We start from the raw sequence: 15,484 nt of genomic DNA, 5'->3' as shown, positions 1-15,484 counted from the left end.
TGCTTTCTCTAGCCCCAAACTTCAACCTGACTGAACTTTGTGCTCACTTTTTTTTTTAGTTCTGCACTGAAATGACCTCATTTTCAGAAAATGTGTTGAACTTGCAAAAATGTTTGTACTTTTCTAAGAAAAAAATGTTCTCACTTTAACAAAAAACAACAACCGTGCCCTCTAAAAATGTCCTCACTTTTTTTTAATATTTCACAACTTTTCAAAAATATCTTGACCTTTCAAAAACGTCTTAAACTGCCCAAAACTTTCCAAAATTGTCGTCACTTTTAAAAAGGTCCTCAATTTTCCAAGAAAGTCTCACTTTTCAAAAAAGATGTTGTCCTCGTTTGGATATTCTCAACTTTTTCAAAAGTCGTAACTTTCAAAAATTTACATCCACTTTTCAAAAATGTCTTAACCTTTTGATAATGTCTGTAACTTTCAAAAACATTCTCCCTTTCCGAAGACGTCCTGCTCGTTTGAATATTCCCAACTTTTCAAAAAGGTCCTAACTTTCTAAAAAATGACATTCATTTTTCAAATAATGTCTTCACTTTTCAAAAACATCCTCACTTTCTGATAATGTTCTCACTTTTCAAAAATGTCCACACTTTCATAAATACCCTTACTTTCCAAAAATGTCCTCCTTGTTTGAATATTTCCAGACTTTTGAAAAAGGTCCTAACTTTAAAAAAAAAATGACATTCATTTTTCAATAATGTCTTCACTTTTCAAAAACATCCTCACTTTCTGATAATGTTCTCACTTTTTAAAAATGTCCACACTTTCAGAAATGCCCTTACTTTTCAAAAATGTCCTCCTTATTTTCCAGACTTAAAAAAAAAAAAAAAAACACTTTTCAAAAATTTCTTAACCTTTGAAAAACATTCTCACTTTTCAAAAGTCTTGTATTAAAAAAATGTCTTCACTTTCCAAATATGTCCTCACTTTCCAAGATTATCTTCAGTTTCCAAAAATCACTCCGGAAGTCTCAACTTGGTCCTCACAAAGATAGAAGTACAATGAAACACACACGTACACACACACACACCAGTCTGAAAATACAGAGGTGTTATCTGCTAAAAATCACGTTGAGTCTCTCAGGTCTCAATCGGTTCGTCAGTAAATCTGGTGTCCAGATGGTGAAGGAGGGAGACATCAGACTGTCGTCCCTGAAGAAGCAGATCCACAGAGCCGCGGAGTCGGCGTGAATCTCTTATCCGCCGTCGTCCCTGTGGACCGGCAGAAGTGTCTACCGGGCCACGTCTGCCTGCTTCTCCAAGTGGCCACAGGGGAGAGCCAATTAGCAGTTCCCATGGAGAGGCGCTGTGGCCTTAATAAGAGACGGAGGGAGAAGGAGAATCAATTAAACCTGTGCTGACCCCCAGAAACAACACGGGAGGATCCGTCTCCACAGAAGCTCTAAAATGAGATGGTAGAATGGCTGGATTTTAACTTGTGCCCTGCTGAATTTGACAACGCTGGCCTGAAATGAGAAGTCAGCATGAAACAGGCAGCTTGGGGGGAAAGGAGAAAGAAAGACTGCGCTGTCTGTTTAAAAATGTCTTCTCTTTTCAAAGATGTTTCCACTTCTTGAAAATGTCCTCACTTTTAAAAAATGATCCAGCCTACAAAAATGTCTTCACCGGAAAAATGTCCTCACTTCTTTAAAATGTCCTCACTTTCCAAAATGCTCAAGCTCTCGAAACGTCCTCACTTCTCAAAAATGTACTCATTTTTCATCCTGGCTTTCCTGAAATGTCTTCACTTTTTGAAAACATCCCCACTTCGTAACACATTTCTAAAATGTCCTTATTTTCCAAAAAAGCTTTCGCTTTCAAAAGTGTCTTGAAAACATCCTCAGTTCTTGAAAATGTCCTCAATTTCCAAAGATGCTCTCACTTTCAAAAGTGTCTTCAGTTTCTACAGCTTGTTGTCAGTTCTCAAATGTGTCTTCTCTTTTCAAAAACATTCTCAGTTCTTGAAAATGTCCTCACTTTCTAAAAATGCTCTGTTGCCAGTTCTCAAAAACGTCCTCACTTTTCGCACTTTACAAGAACGCTCTTGCTTTAAAAAATATCTACACTTCTACAAAACTAGGCACGTTGCAAAAAATGCACAAAATATCAAAAAACAATCTTAAGAAAAGAGAGCTATTGATTTGATTTCTATGTCCAAGGCAGGTAGGTTACATTTCAAAATTAATGCTTTTACAATTTTGTTTTTCTTTTCTTTTTGTTTACCTGGGCATATTCTATAATCAGATATCACTGGTGGACAAACTGTCTCTGACATAACATTTAGTTTTTCACTGCGGTCCTCAAAGTATCTGTGGAATTTCAAATATCACACTGATAGAAACACTTTTCAGACAGTTATCTGCTCCAGACGTGACTCCAAGCAGAAGCTTTTGTTTGTTAAAAACAAAAAAGTCAGACAGAAGGAAGTTGATGTATGAGAGTAAACATGCAGATATGCAATGCATTGTGGGTAGCTTCCTCTCATTTATGCTTTGGGAGTTGTCAACAAAGAACCAGCGGAGGCACCTCAGGAGGGAGGAGAGGATAATGAAAAGTTTGATTATCTGAGTTGCACTCTGTTTTCGACAATAATTCATACCAGAAATTAAATTCTGCATACAGTTCTCTTAATTTGACTTTAATTAAACAATACTCTATAAATGGTACTTTCAATGACCAAATGTTCCCATGTAGCCAGGCAGTGGGTCCCCAGCCATTAAGACTGATATAAAGTTGGTCTCATGGGGCCGGGCTGGAGTCTGATTTGCGGGAATGACAGCTGATGACTTCAAAAAGTTAATTAACTTTTCAATTAGGACTGCATCTGACACTGCAGTTGTGTCTGCTATAGAGCAACTCGACTGCTGTTCAGGGAGAAACAGACTTGTAAAATAGATTGATGCACTTCAGCGTCTTTGAGCACTTGAATAATGGTTTGTAATGTGAGCGCGTGGCATTAAAGTGATTGTACTGTGTGTTTGTTTTAATTTTGTTATTAGATAGTTGCTATCGTTATATTTGAGAATGATGTGTTTGGTGTGGTCTGAGAGATACAGGAGTTCGTATCGTACTTCAGGAAGTAGTTAATTTCATTTAATACTGTTCTTTTTTTACACAATGACTGTTATTTGATTTGTCAATATTACTTTTGCATTTTATGCTAAGCCCCTTAAAGATGCATCAAAGAACAAATTTTGTTAAACTGGTCATTTGAAAACATATTTAAATGCAAGGGTGTAGGTTTTATTTCAGCATTGGGGTACGTATGTGGAATTGGGGGTCTGGGGGTCATCCGCCACAAAATTTTGAGCATAAAACGCTTAATTTCCGATACTCTGGGGAATTTTTATACACCAATTTGTGCCTTCTCTGCATCAAATGTCATTAATTTTGCTGCTATTTCAGTGTCCACTGCGTCCCCGCAAAGATCTACACCTATGATTGAATAAATCTCTCGTATGATTATCACTTATCTTTTTAAATATGTATATATATATAAACGTGCATCATTATCTCAAACTTGACATTTTATTCTCCTTTATCATTTTTGAAAAGTACAATTTATATAATCTAAAGCACACTTGTTAGACAGGTGCATACATGATTGAAATATAGTGAAGACGCAGTAAACTAGTTATTTATCTGTCAAAACATAATTTAAACTTTAACACTTAAATTTATCCTCCCCAACATTTATAAGCATTATATCAGCACTTTAAAGTTTGTACCACACTTCAGTGTAGCTGTGAGCCGATGTAAGGACATTTTTGTTGTGTTTCCCTCCGTAATACGCCTTAATTTGGAATTAGTGACCTTTAATTTTTGCTCAGGTATACTTGTACCTCTGAGAGTCGTAACACGTCTCCTTAAGAAATAGTAAATTTGTTCCACCTGCTGTCGTCCACATTATTGCCGCTGGTGTGGTAACATTTAGCGCTCTATATTCTCCTTGCAGAGGAGAAACAACCATTTGTGCATCCTCCTGAACATTAGATCAAATATCCCCACCGTTTGCCTACAGCCTCTCTCTTCTTGAATGCAATGTTTTCAATTAGCGCATGATTCCTCAATTTTCGGCTAATATTAAGGCGTGTGCCAGCCTCTAATTGAAGTGGCTGGGTGGCTGTGTGCACTGACGTGGGGACAATGTGCTAGCGTGGCGCTACTCATTAGCCCGACGGTGCCTTACACCTGGGGTTCATTCAGAGCACGGGTCAGAGGGCACGGGAATTTGTACGATAATTATTGACAAGCAGATGTTATAAAATCATTTATGGTAATGCAATCATAATAAATGGGCTTTGTGTAGCCGGGCAGATGAGCGGAGGGGGAGAAAGTTGATGCGAGAAGGAGAGAAAGGAGGGAAATTTACACCAAGCTGCTGGAGTGATTGCATTAAAGCCTATGTAGATGATGGGAAAATGTATGGCGTAAAGAACACCTGCATGTAGCACACACACACACATACACACACACACATAAATTCAGACACTGAATGGTAAAGAATGGAGGATAAAGCTGCATTAGTGTTCATTAATGTTGCCTTTAAATTTAACAAAATAAAAATTTGAATATTAGTGACTATTTAGCGCAGACACATTTAGATCCATATTTGATGTGTGAAGGAACTTGGTGTGATGTTACGTCTCAAAAATAGCCTCTTCCGTATGTCTGCAGACCTACGACCCGACTTTAAATGTGTGTTTAGGTATTTTACTGCATGTCTAGCTGCTTTTGATCACAACGCCGCCATTTAATTATAAAAATAACCTCTATCCCCAGCGTAAGGAGGCTCCTCACAAATAAAATATTAGGAACTAAAAGGGTGGGGGGGCTAGGTGTCTTTACATATATTGTCATTTGCTATAAGACACCCTATCTGTCTCTCGAAATGTGTCAGGAATTACCGCCAATTCCAAAAACATGCATTAGCCCCCACCTTAGGTGCAATAGTTCTTTTTACAGCGGGCAAATATCGCAGTGAAACACGGCTGTGCGAGGCAGCTAACCTGGCAGCTGGCGGAGAATAACCCTGCACAGGAAGAAAGCAACCATGTTATCATGCACACACATGTGGCCTGGGTAAAGATTAAGCCGTATTCATCCCTGGCTGCTTCGCTCTCTCCTGCCTCAGTCCATCACAAGATATGGCAGCCGTTCAGCCAGGAAGCCAGGAGAGGTGCCACGGATTTCACGGCGTTCCCAAATCAGGCCGTCTGGAGACTCGGGCGAGGTGCTCCGCCGCTCCGCAACTCGCCTCGGCTTTCCCACAGATCATAAGCTCTGTACTGATGCCGGGGGTTTGGAATTTTGTTGGATGGGAACGTCAGTGCTAACAGAGGCTCCCCTCCACCCACCCTAACACACACACACACACACACACACACACGTAGCCTCAATACAATCCCCTGTTGTGTGCATGGAATTGGGAATCATCTGCTGATTCATGCTTTCGGAGGACTATTGTTCGACAGCATGTTAATATTTTCTGGGAGTTTTTTTAGGGGAGTGGATTTACTTGAATGAAAGACAGAGTGTAAGAAAGAAAATGATCATTTAGCATGGAGAAGTGAGGGATCATTGCGTGTCCCTGCTGACATGTACATTATCACTGAAAGGGGCCGGGGGCTCAGAGTGCTGTTGGCCTTGACTTGGGAGAGAGGCTTACACCCCGAGAGCTACTTAGGGGCCTCTCGGTGCTAAGCCGCTAATAATTCCTGCAGTTCCCTTAAAAAAGGAGAAACACAAAAGGGGAAACAAAGTGATGAATGTAGGGTGTATGGTAATACATCAGGCCCTGTTCACCATGAACTGGAGGCTTTTCACAGTGTAGGTGTGTGTGCTGGAGCAGCAAGACGGGTCAACATTAATATTAATGAAAACCAAATTCAGCAGCAGTTTGCTGAACAAGTACTGCAACAGAAGGAGGAAAAAAACAAGCAAAAGAAAGGCTCCTTTAACAACTAACAGTGTCTCGATTAATCGATTAATTGTTGTGTCTAAAATGTCCTTTCCTGGAGCCTTAGATGACGTCTTCAGATCACTTGTTTTGTTTGACCAATGCTCCAAAATCCCCAAATAATCAGCTAACTATCACATATGACAAAGAAAAGCAGCACCATTCTTACATTCTTACATTTGAAAAGCAAGAATAATTCATATTTATGTTTGAAAACCGACAAACAAGTATTCGATTAGCAAATGAACTGCTGATAAATGTTCTGGTGATCCACTTTTTGTGATTAATCGAGTGATTATCTCAGTCCTTATCAACATTAGAGTCTGTATTGACTGCTGTTAGTGGTCTGTTTTTTAGTTATTAAAAAAAAATCAAAAAGTCGAAAATGAAGATGATTTTAGATTTTTAATAAGATGTTTATGTTTTTATGTGCTTTTGTAGGACAGATATCAAAGAGCCACACATAGTAACATGCATAAAGTGACAGCGTTGGTGTAAAAGTCACTGAAATTTTGCTCATTTGCACCAGCTGCTAGGTGGTAAAATCATCTTTCCCTTTTGTCATTCAAGACACATCCCTCATTTAGGGTGTTTGTCACAAAAACCGGAGACTGGTTTGCACTTTGCGCAGTAATCACAGGTTGTTAAAGGAAGAGAAACAACATTTATTGGCCTAAATTCATGGCGTGAACTTCAGCAATAGAGTCTCATTGTGTGGCCTAAACTTTTTAATGGAACTAAATGAAAACAAAAGGCACTCTGCATCGCCTTGAGAGAGCTCAGAAGTGATGCCAAAGGAGCCAGGTAATCACAATGGTGTATCCAGGCATAAACGATTAGCTTACCCATCTGAATATTCAAGGTGATGCCCGAGCCATTTGTGTTGTGCTTCCTACATCCTCGCTTCAGCACACACAGATGAGGGGGGGCCGCGGCGCTGTGCCGGCGAATCCAAAGTGGTTTCCCTGTGTCAGTAATTTTTTATTTTCGAAAAAGCCACTGGTGCAGTGTATTAGTCATAATTTATGTTTATCATCGCTTGTACCCCGGCTGACTTCAACAAACCGTTTAACGCTCCAAGCATATGTGCATATGGCTGCTTTAATAGCTATTCTGCATGGAGGAGCACTTTAAAGACTCTAAATCATTTCTTTGGACAAACACTAATGAATTATGTCACCACAAGTGCAATTCAAAAGTGCAGGGGAACCAGTGGTAATTATTGGGAGGCTTGGAGATTTTAATTATGTGGAGTGGGCTCCTTTAAAGTGTAACTAACAGGATTCAGAGGGAGGGCGACGATGGGACACGTCAGTCATTAGATCCTCTGATGGGGAAAAAGAGGATGGACAAGACAACTGAGTGTGCAGAGAGTTTCGCTCCAAACTCAAGACATTCACTGACTGAAACAAGTGGAAGTTACTCTTAAAATATACAAATATGCAATGAAAACAATATATATCATTTTATAGTTATCTCTAATCTAAATCCTTTGGGTATACAGTCTGAAGTGACGCAGTTTTAGACATAAATAATCACGTTACATTTTGTAAATTAGTTTCAAAATGTGCTTTGGATTTTAGAAAAGTGTCCCTGACACCAAAAAAATAGAGTTGAGGGTGCATTCTTCCTTATCATGAATTAATCAAATGCTTTGTTTGTTTCATGCATGCATCAAGGCCTCTTGTCTCAGGGTGAACAATAGTCTAAGCATCCTCTTTTAATAAAACATCACCGTTCCTCCAGCTCACTTGTACCCTCCGTCACACAAATAAGCCATCAACTTTTTGGATCTACCTTTAAAGGATGTGAGGAAAAAAACAAAAACATCCACCGCAGACATGTTAATATGTTAATGAGAAGAGTTGTGTTCCTGCATGTGGACACATTTATGCTGATTTCAAGCCTTCTCTCGTGGCTGTCTGGAAATAGTAACTTGTTTGTCAGGAGCTGCGCCTGATCTTTGCTTAATGCATTAAATTCTGCAATAATTTCATCCCCTAATTTTTTTAATCATATTTACAGACATTTTATGAAGTTTGTTTATGAAGCCGGTGACAGCTCTGAAGGCTCCTCTCGCCACACGATCCGTATTTATGTCTGAATACAGAAGCAGGACCATTATGAATGTCCTGAAATCAGATTTATTCCAGTAAAAATATCCTCATTCCAAATCATTAAAAAATGGCAACAAGCTGCGTTTTTTTTTTTTTTTTTTTTTCACACAAAAAATAGCTGAAATATGGCATGTGAGAAATGTGCAAGGTGGCCGTCTTACAGAAGGTGTAGAGGTGGGATAAATTTAATTACAGCTTCAAATATTCATTTGGCAAATATATCAAGGTTGGAAACACAGGCCCAGAAATGGCAAGCCAGTCTGGCAGGCGCTCACAATAGCGGATGGCAAATGACAGTAATCCATGAAAAGAGACCAGACATTTATAGAATTTATAGAGAAGGACTCGCCATCCCAGATCTCTGATGTTTGTGGGATTTGCTCATTGGCATGTTAAACGTAGGGAAATGTATATAATAATCCAAACCTGTTTTTCTTTCCACTACTTCAGTTGCTAAATTTCCAAATTGATTTAATTATTGAGCCGCATGTGAGAACAACTTACTTGACTTTTTTCTTTCTTAATCAAATGAAGTTATCCACACATTCACGGTGTGTGAATGTTACTTTGTTCTTTTGAGGAGGGAATATTTTCAGTGAGGCAGGATGTAAATTACAGTTTTAGACTCACTACTGTAAGTGTTATTTCAGTGTAATGAACACAGAATCATCCTGATACTTTCAAACAGCGGTTAGTAATTTCAGTTGAGACAGAAATGAGCCGTCTTCTCTGTGTCTCTTTTGTTCTGAGGCCTCAGACGGTCACTCGACACAGTCGCAGTAGCAGGAAACGCAACACGTGAGCCTTGCTGCTCTCTGATCTAACACGCTCGCTGTCTCGTCTCCAGCTGTGCAACGGGTTGTAGCGCAGCACCAGCGAGGCGCCAGGCACAGGTGAAGGTACACCAGGGCACTTCCTCTTCCTGTGACAGCGAGTGAAGGCGGCCTACTTTGCCTCTGTTATCGCGCTTTGCCCTGCGTAGGGTTGATTTAATCAGCAGGCTGGGGGGTGAGGAAGGGGGGCCCTGCCTCACCTTCCCGAGCCTGGAACTGGAGGAGAGCACGGGGGCGGTAAGTGGTTCTCCGAAGACCACACAGTCACAGAGAGTCCCGGTACCAGTGCCAAACAACTCCCCAACATCCCCTCCTCCCACCGACAACCAGATTAGAGAAGATCATACCTCACCCACCTCACTTCCACCTCCAGGGGGCTCCCTCTCCGGCACTGCTGCGGCTACAGGCAGGAATCACTCTGAGGGGGGAGAACACTGGGCGTCAGCTGGTGCTCAGGTGCTGGTTTGGATGAGCCCTAATAAGAAACGGGAGCAAAACAGTTAAGTCAAAGGTGGAAACTGACACTGACCTACATTACCAAAGCCACAAGCCATCTTCAGTTTCTTCAGTATCTTTCCTGTATGCATCATGTAATTTCATATTTTGGGCACACACTGACTGTGTAGTGTTGTGAAGTCTGATTAAACTGAAGCATGTTTGATTTTAAAGTAACAAACACACATCCTCATGCAGACTAGTTTGTCTTGTTGCTCTTTTTCGCTGTCCATTGTGGGACAATGGCGGGCGAACTTTCAGGCGAGCTCATGACAGATTTTAGGTTACGTTCACTTAACATGTCGCCCACGTCTTTACTGGGTAAACTGTCACAGGAAGTGATGCATTGTGTTAACAGTAAACTGTTTGGGATTTAAAAAAAACAAGTGCCTTATCATGATACTGTCCTCCCAACGAGAACAACGACGTAAGTTGTGTCAGCAAGTTCCCAAAAATGACATGCTTTAACAGACACGTCGTCAGAAGAAAATGTTTGTTTCTGCAAACCACAGATACATAACACTGGTACATTTCATATGTTGCATATCAATGGATGGCTACCAATCTGCAGACCACTGAGGACTACTGTTCGAGGCCAACAAACAACAAAACCAATGTTTTTTTGGCGACCCTTTGTAATGTTCCCACTGCAGTGTTTGTGGCACAGATTGCCGTGTTTTTTACTAACACTGGGTGTTTTTTTACGGACACATTGAGGTGTTTCCCAGCAGTGTTTAAGCCACCGATTTGAAGTGTATTTCACCAACCTGTCCCTACTTCTCCACCAACTTTTGTGCCACCAAATGTGGATGTTTTAACCCAGACAGGATCTTTCCAAAATGTAACTAAGTGTATTTTGTGCCTAAACCTAGCCAGGCCTTTACCACAGTGTTGCGTATCCGCAAAAAATAGTGTAAAGTATCCAAAGTTTGCAGAAAAGTACAATACAAACATTTTTTCCTGGTGATTGGGATGGTTTCAAAGCCCTTTCGTGGCTGCAGCAATTATGATGGATCAAAGGAAGGTGACGTTCTGGTGCCTCAAAATCTGTGTAGAGAGCACCTTGGGCTGGATGAATGGGTCAACAAAACATCCGACTGTTAAGCATGGCCATGTTGCTTCCAAACCTTAACCATGTGTTAAATATTGCAAACTGACAACAAAGATGCCTTGAAAGATGCTTTGCTGATAGTGTCGTCAGAAAACACTTCTATGTGTCAGTCTAGCGGACATGGACCAGGCCCCCACGAAGTGTGCCAAGCTTTGAAGCCAACTTTATGGTGGCCAACCAGTGGAATTACGTCTGCCATGTGATGAAATGGGGCCCATAAACACTTTTTCCCATAGACTTACATTGTGAAAGAGAAATCTGTGAATCAGTTGGTACATTTTTTAAAATGTCATAACCTCTGCAAAATGACTCTTTTCACTATCAGATTTGATTTACACAATCCAAGAACATTGGAAAGTCTAGAAGAGCAGCACAGTTGAATCATCACGTCCCCATTCAAGTTAACAGAGTGCTAAACTGAAAGTAGCAAGCTTGTCTGAGGGAAGTCTCTATTGCACCTGCTCTGTGGGCCACACACTGTGAAAGCAGTGCCGATCATGGGGGTAATTTTATAGGCAGCAGCAACCTTCATATGAATGAATGGAGTTCCGCCGCCAAAGCTGTATCCAGTTCTCTTTATACATCTGTAGCATGGACAAACAACGTACTTTGTCGTTTAGTTAGGAGGACTTGTTGGTTATCATTGGAGCTGTACGTCATCTATAGACACTTGAATGTCATCAGCAAAAAACGTCTAAAGAAAAAGAAGTGTTGGACACAGTGGCTACACTGACAAGCAACCAGAGGGCTTTTAACACCAAAGAAAATGCAAAATCAAGGTGAGCAACTTGGATTCATGGGATCGACTTGCAGGTAGTCAGACTGCTGCTTTACTTGATTCTCTTTCATGAACATCTACCTGTTCGTCACCTCTGCGTACATATCTGCTCATAACACGTCTCAAATCAAAGGCATGTAACAACTGACAAAAAAAATGTCCGCAAACAGGAGCCAAATCATCAAACGGCCTTCCACCCTCCTGCTGCATGAGAACGGTCCGTGTGGAGGTATGGGAGACGCTGGCGGCAGGAGCGAGACGGGCGGGGTAGAGGTGGTGGTGGTGGGGTACTAATCGGGGAGGGAAGGAGGGATGGATGGATGTAGGAGGAGGAGGAGGAGGAAGGGAGGGTTGATAAAGCCTGATCTGTGCCACGGGGCATTTATGGCTGTTGGGGAGGCAGGGGGACGGGGATAGGGGGGAAACGGGTGGGAGGAGGCATTGTCTGCTGTGTCCGCGCGTTTATAGGATTGAGCTCAAGTTTCCTTTGTGTTTCCATTTTGTTGAGGGATTATGTTCTTTGAGAGAGTTGTGCAAGCAGGCAGGCACACAGAGTGGAGGCGGAGAGAGAGAGAGAAGATGGGTGAGGGGGGTGCACGAGGAGGGAGGGAGGGAGGATGTCTTTGTTCAGAGCGTTGATCATGAACAAGACAGATAGCAGAGGGTGTGTGTCTGCATGAGTATGTGTGTACAAGTGAGTGTATCTCTGTGTATGTTTTTAATGCCAGGGAGTGTGTGTGTTTCAGTGTGTGTGTGTGTCGGAGAGCAAAGCAAGATGTCAGGACATGTAACCAGCCATGTAACAATTTAAAATCAATTTGCCTCCCAAGAAGGAATTGCTCTGTGAGACATTTTTCCCTCCGAGCGTTTACAGGACTTTCATTCTATCTAAATAGATATCAATTACATAATCGCTTTTCTTCTCTCCGCCCGGCCGCAGAATGCAAAGTTTGTCACGCCGGGCTGAGGCGTAATTGTCCCCCGCGCATAATGTTTTGTGATTGCTTGTGACATTTGCAGTGTCATTGATCAAACGGGGCACGGGTGTAATGAAGACACAGAAAGCTCCGAGTGAATCGAGGAGGGGCGGAGGTGGAGGTGCTCTGATACTTCCTGTGAATTGTGTCAACTGAAGCAACAGTTTCGTGTTGGATGCCGCCTCCTTTCCCTCAAGTCCCGAGTCACATCCAAAACAGTTTTCTCACATTAATTGATTGGTGACAGATGAAAGTCTGTGCCTCTCCACAAAAATTCAGAAAGAGTGACTGGAAGTGTTAACTGGTGATAATCTGAGCGCTGAAAGTTTTCCAACTCCTCTCATTTAAAAAAATACACCCCGGTGTCTTTACCTTGTTCCAACCCCACTGGGTAACCACGCACCCATTGTGTTTTCCTCAACTTGTTAAAACACCACATGGTACATTTGCATAGGATAACCAACATATAGCGAATCATTTGCATGCCTGAAAGTGCACTTGAGTAACCGTAATTACACGTGACACCAATTACTCTGTTACTTTGTATTAAATTATAATGGAAAATTCCACTAGAGAATTGGAGCCTAATTGCATCTTAATTTGCATAATTTTGCATATTAATCACATCTCAGATGAATAATAAATTTCAGCAGATTTTTTAATTTATGCATAGATCCAAAAACAAGTTGAAAAATAATTTGTGAGTGAAAAAAATCAGGAACTATTACTTAGAGCATTTGTGCTAATTTCTCTCATTACCCCACGCTCAAGTCAAAGATATCTGTACTCTCGATCAACAAGCGTTTGCATTTTGAAATGGAGAGTTAGTGAAAGCTTCAGCAGGAAGAAAAAAAACAGAAAAGAAATGTAGAAACATAAATTTTGGAAATATCCATGCATCAATTTTACATAAAACTTTGTGGCTCTATTTAAAGCTCTTCCCGTGGCAGAGATGCCAAATGAATTCTACAATGATAATTCAAATCACTTTCTGCCTTTTCCCTTTTCTCTCTTCTCTCACTCTCTATCCTTTTTTTTTTTTTTTTTTTTTTTGGTCAACACCTGTGCCTGCTATTGTGTGTGGCTCCCTGCCAGCAGACACAAAAATCCAATACCTGTAGCCCAGATTAAATTCAAATTTACAAAAACAACATATTTTCAGATTTAACATGCCATCCTTTCCAGCGGAAAGTTGAGCAAGTTATTTTATAAAGCTGATAATGAAGAAAGACAAAAACAAAAACTAAAATCTGCTCTTTTGAGGCCATTATCACTTCACTGTGGAACATTTTGAAAAGATGTAAAGTTGGAATCAGAACAAACAAGGTGTGGATAAAGACATGAAATACATGAACCACTTTTATATCATGTATGTTATCAGGACGTTGTTACGTTTCTCAACCTTTTGTGGCGTCTGATGCTTAAAATAATGAAATGACTGTTTGCTTTTGACCCCGTGACACAGGTTACTCGTTGTCTTTCAGAATTATATTTTCAGAGCAAACCCCTCGCAATAATTTACATTAAAAAACAAAAATTGGAGGAAAATATGAAAAAAAGAAACACAGGCTACGTTCAAAATCAATCCCTCGTTCACTACATAACAGACACTCAATAGTTTACTTTATAGTGAGTCGTAAATTGAGGCTTCAGGACACTTTTGTCATCACTGACAGGTGAAGTGTCACACAACTGTAATTCAGAGAACACATTTCTCACTCAGAATAAGGACACAGTCAATGTTGTGCACTCTGTATTAAGTAGGGAGTCATTTTAAATACATTCTGTAGAGCTGAAACATGTCTCTGCTTTTATATCCTGTTAACTGTCTTTGCAACCTACAATATTTAAACATGTGAGAAGTTTCATCTGATTTTCCCACATGACACAGATGCCAGTATATACTGTACATTCAAGTCCAATTTTCAGATTTCATCATTATCAATAAATGGCTTCATATTTGAACTCCGCTCCACCAGTGACCTGCCTTTAAACACTCTGGAGGTTTGTGCAACGCGACGTCTTCATCGTGTTGCCCAGGAGCTCAGCTGTGGACAACAGTGCCTTTCAGTGGCACAACAGAGGAAAGAGCTCAATGAAGACTGCGACGTTACAGCTCACACACACCATCTCCCTGACACTGAACTGCATCCATGAATAAGACACTCTCAGCAGGAGTGACCCAGCAGCAGGTAAACCTCCACAGCCTGTAGCGTAAGCACTATAACACTGGTAAGAAAGTCAAGGCAGCAGAGTCATGAATCCAATTTCCTCCCAATGACACCTTCCAAAATATTGTAAATTTGAAGGTTTTTTTCACGTCATTTATTTAATTAAGTGTCAAATTATATCTTCTGTTACTTTTATCTGCTGCTTTAATGAATTTTTCAACCTGCAAGGAATATAAATTGGGGGTAAAAACTGAAATTCCTTCATTTTATATCAGTGTTTTGCCTAAATACAGACATATTCAAAGATATTAACACAAAGGAATAACAGAGTCACTCATTAAAACTCTATAGAGAGTGTCAACTCCTCCTAGGATTTGTAAAATGACCAAATTTCCAGAAAGAGAGGACGTGACCTCAGTGGCCTGTAGCTGCAGCCCTACTGGTAGTAACTGACCTTGCAGGCTGGTTCTGAGCTGGTTTAACTGGTGTTTGTGGTTGACGTATTGAAGTTTGACTGCAGGTTCAAACTTGATGTTGTGGACTAGTTTCTCTGGGTTGCAAAAATCTATATAAATGTGTCTGGTGTGTGTGTTACAATTTGATTTCATGAGACATCTCACATGTTAATTATTCACATAGTTAATTAAGATGTGTCCAAGTATCTCACATTTGTAAGTTTCTTTTCTTGTTTCTTTGTCTCACTCCATCTTTCTTCTTTCCTCCTCCTCCTCTCTCTGTCCTGGTTAAACGTCTTGATTATGGTGTATTAAACAGCAGCCTGGACTCTAACTCTTCTTCACTTGTGTGTTTATCTGCAGATTCTCCAACAATTAATCTCATCCAGTGTGGAAGTCGTTAATATTCTGCTCCATTCGACTCGCAGATGTAAAAAGCATTCTCAACTGACACACATAATTACTATGATACATCCCGGAAAGGTTTCCGTGTCTGAGCGCAATTTCAAATAACCAAATGCTGCGCTGCTAATTATTGATAAATAAAATTAGTTGGGAGAACTTCAGGTGGGCGGGG

At 40.6% G+C, this 15,484-nt stretch overlaps 1 protein-coding gene across 1 annotated transcript in view; it reads right to left on the bottom strand.

The window, feature by feature from the left end:
* The window catches only part of efhb (EF-hand domain family, member B), a 60,104-nt gene that overhangs the window by 24,748 nt on the left and 19,872 nt on the right, over positions 1–15,484 (bottom strand). The window contains exon 14 of the transcript XR_007449830.1: positions 9,268–9,395. The gene's annotated coding sequence lies outside the window, so the exon portion shown is untranslated. The remainder of the gene's footprint in view (positions 1–9,267; positions 9,396–15,484) is intronic.

The sequence above is a fragment of the Epinephelus fuscoguttatus genome, linkage group LG8, assembly GCF_011397635.1.
Source record: "Epinephelus fuscoguttatus linkage group LG8, E.fuscoguttatus.final_Chr_v1".
Lineage (NCBI taxonomy): Eukaryota > Metazoa > Chordata > Actinopteri > Perciformes > Serranidae > Epinephelus > Epinephelus fuscoguttatus.
Note: the sequence above shows the minus strand (reverse complement) of the source record. Positions and strands in the feature narration are given on the sequence as shown.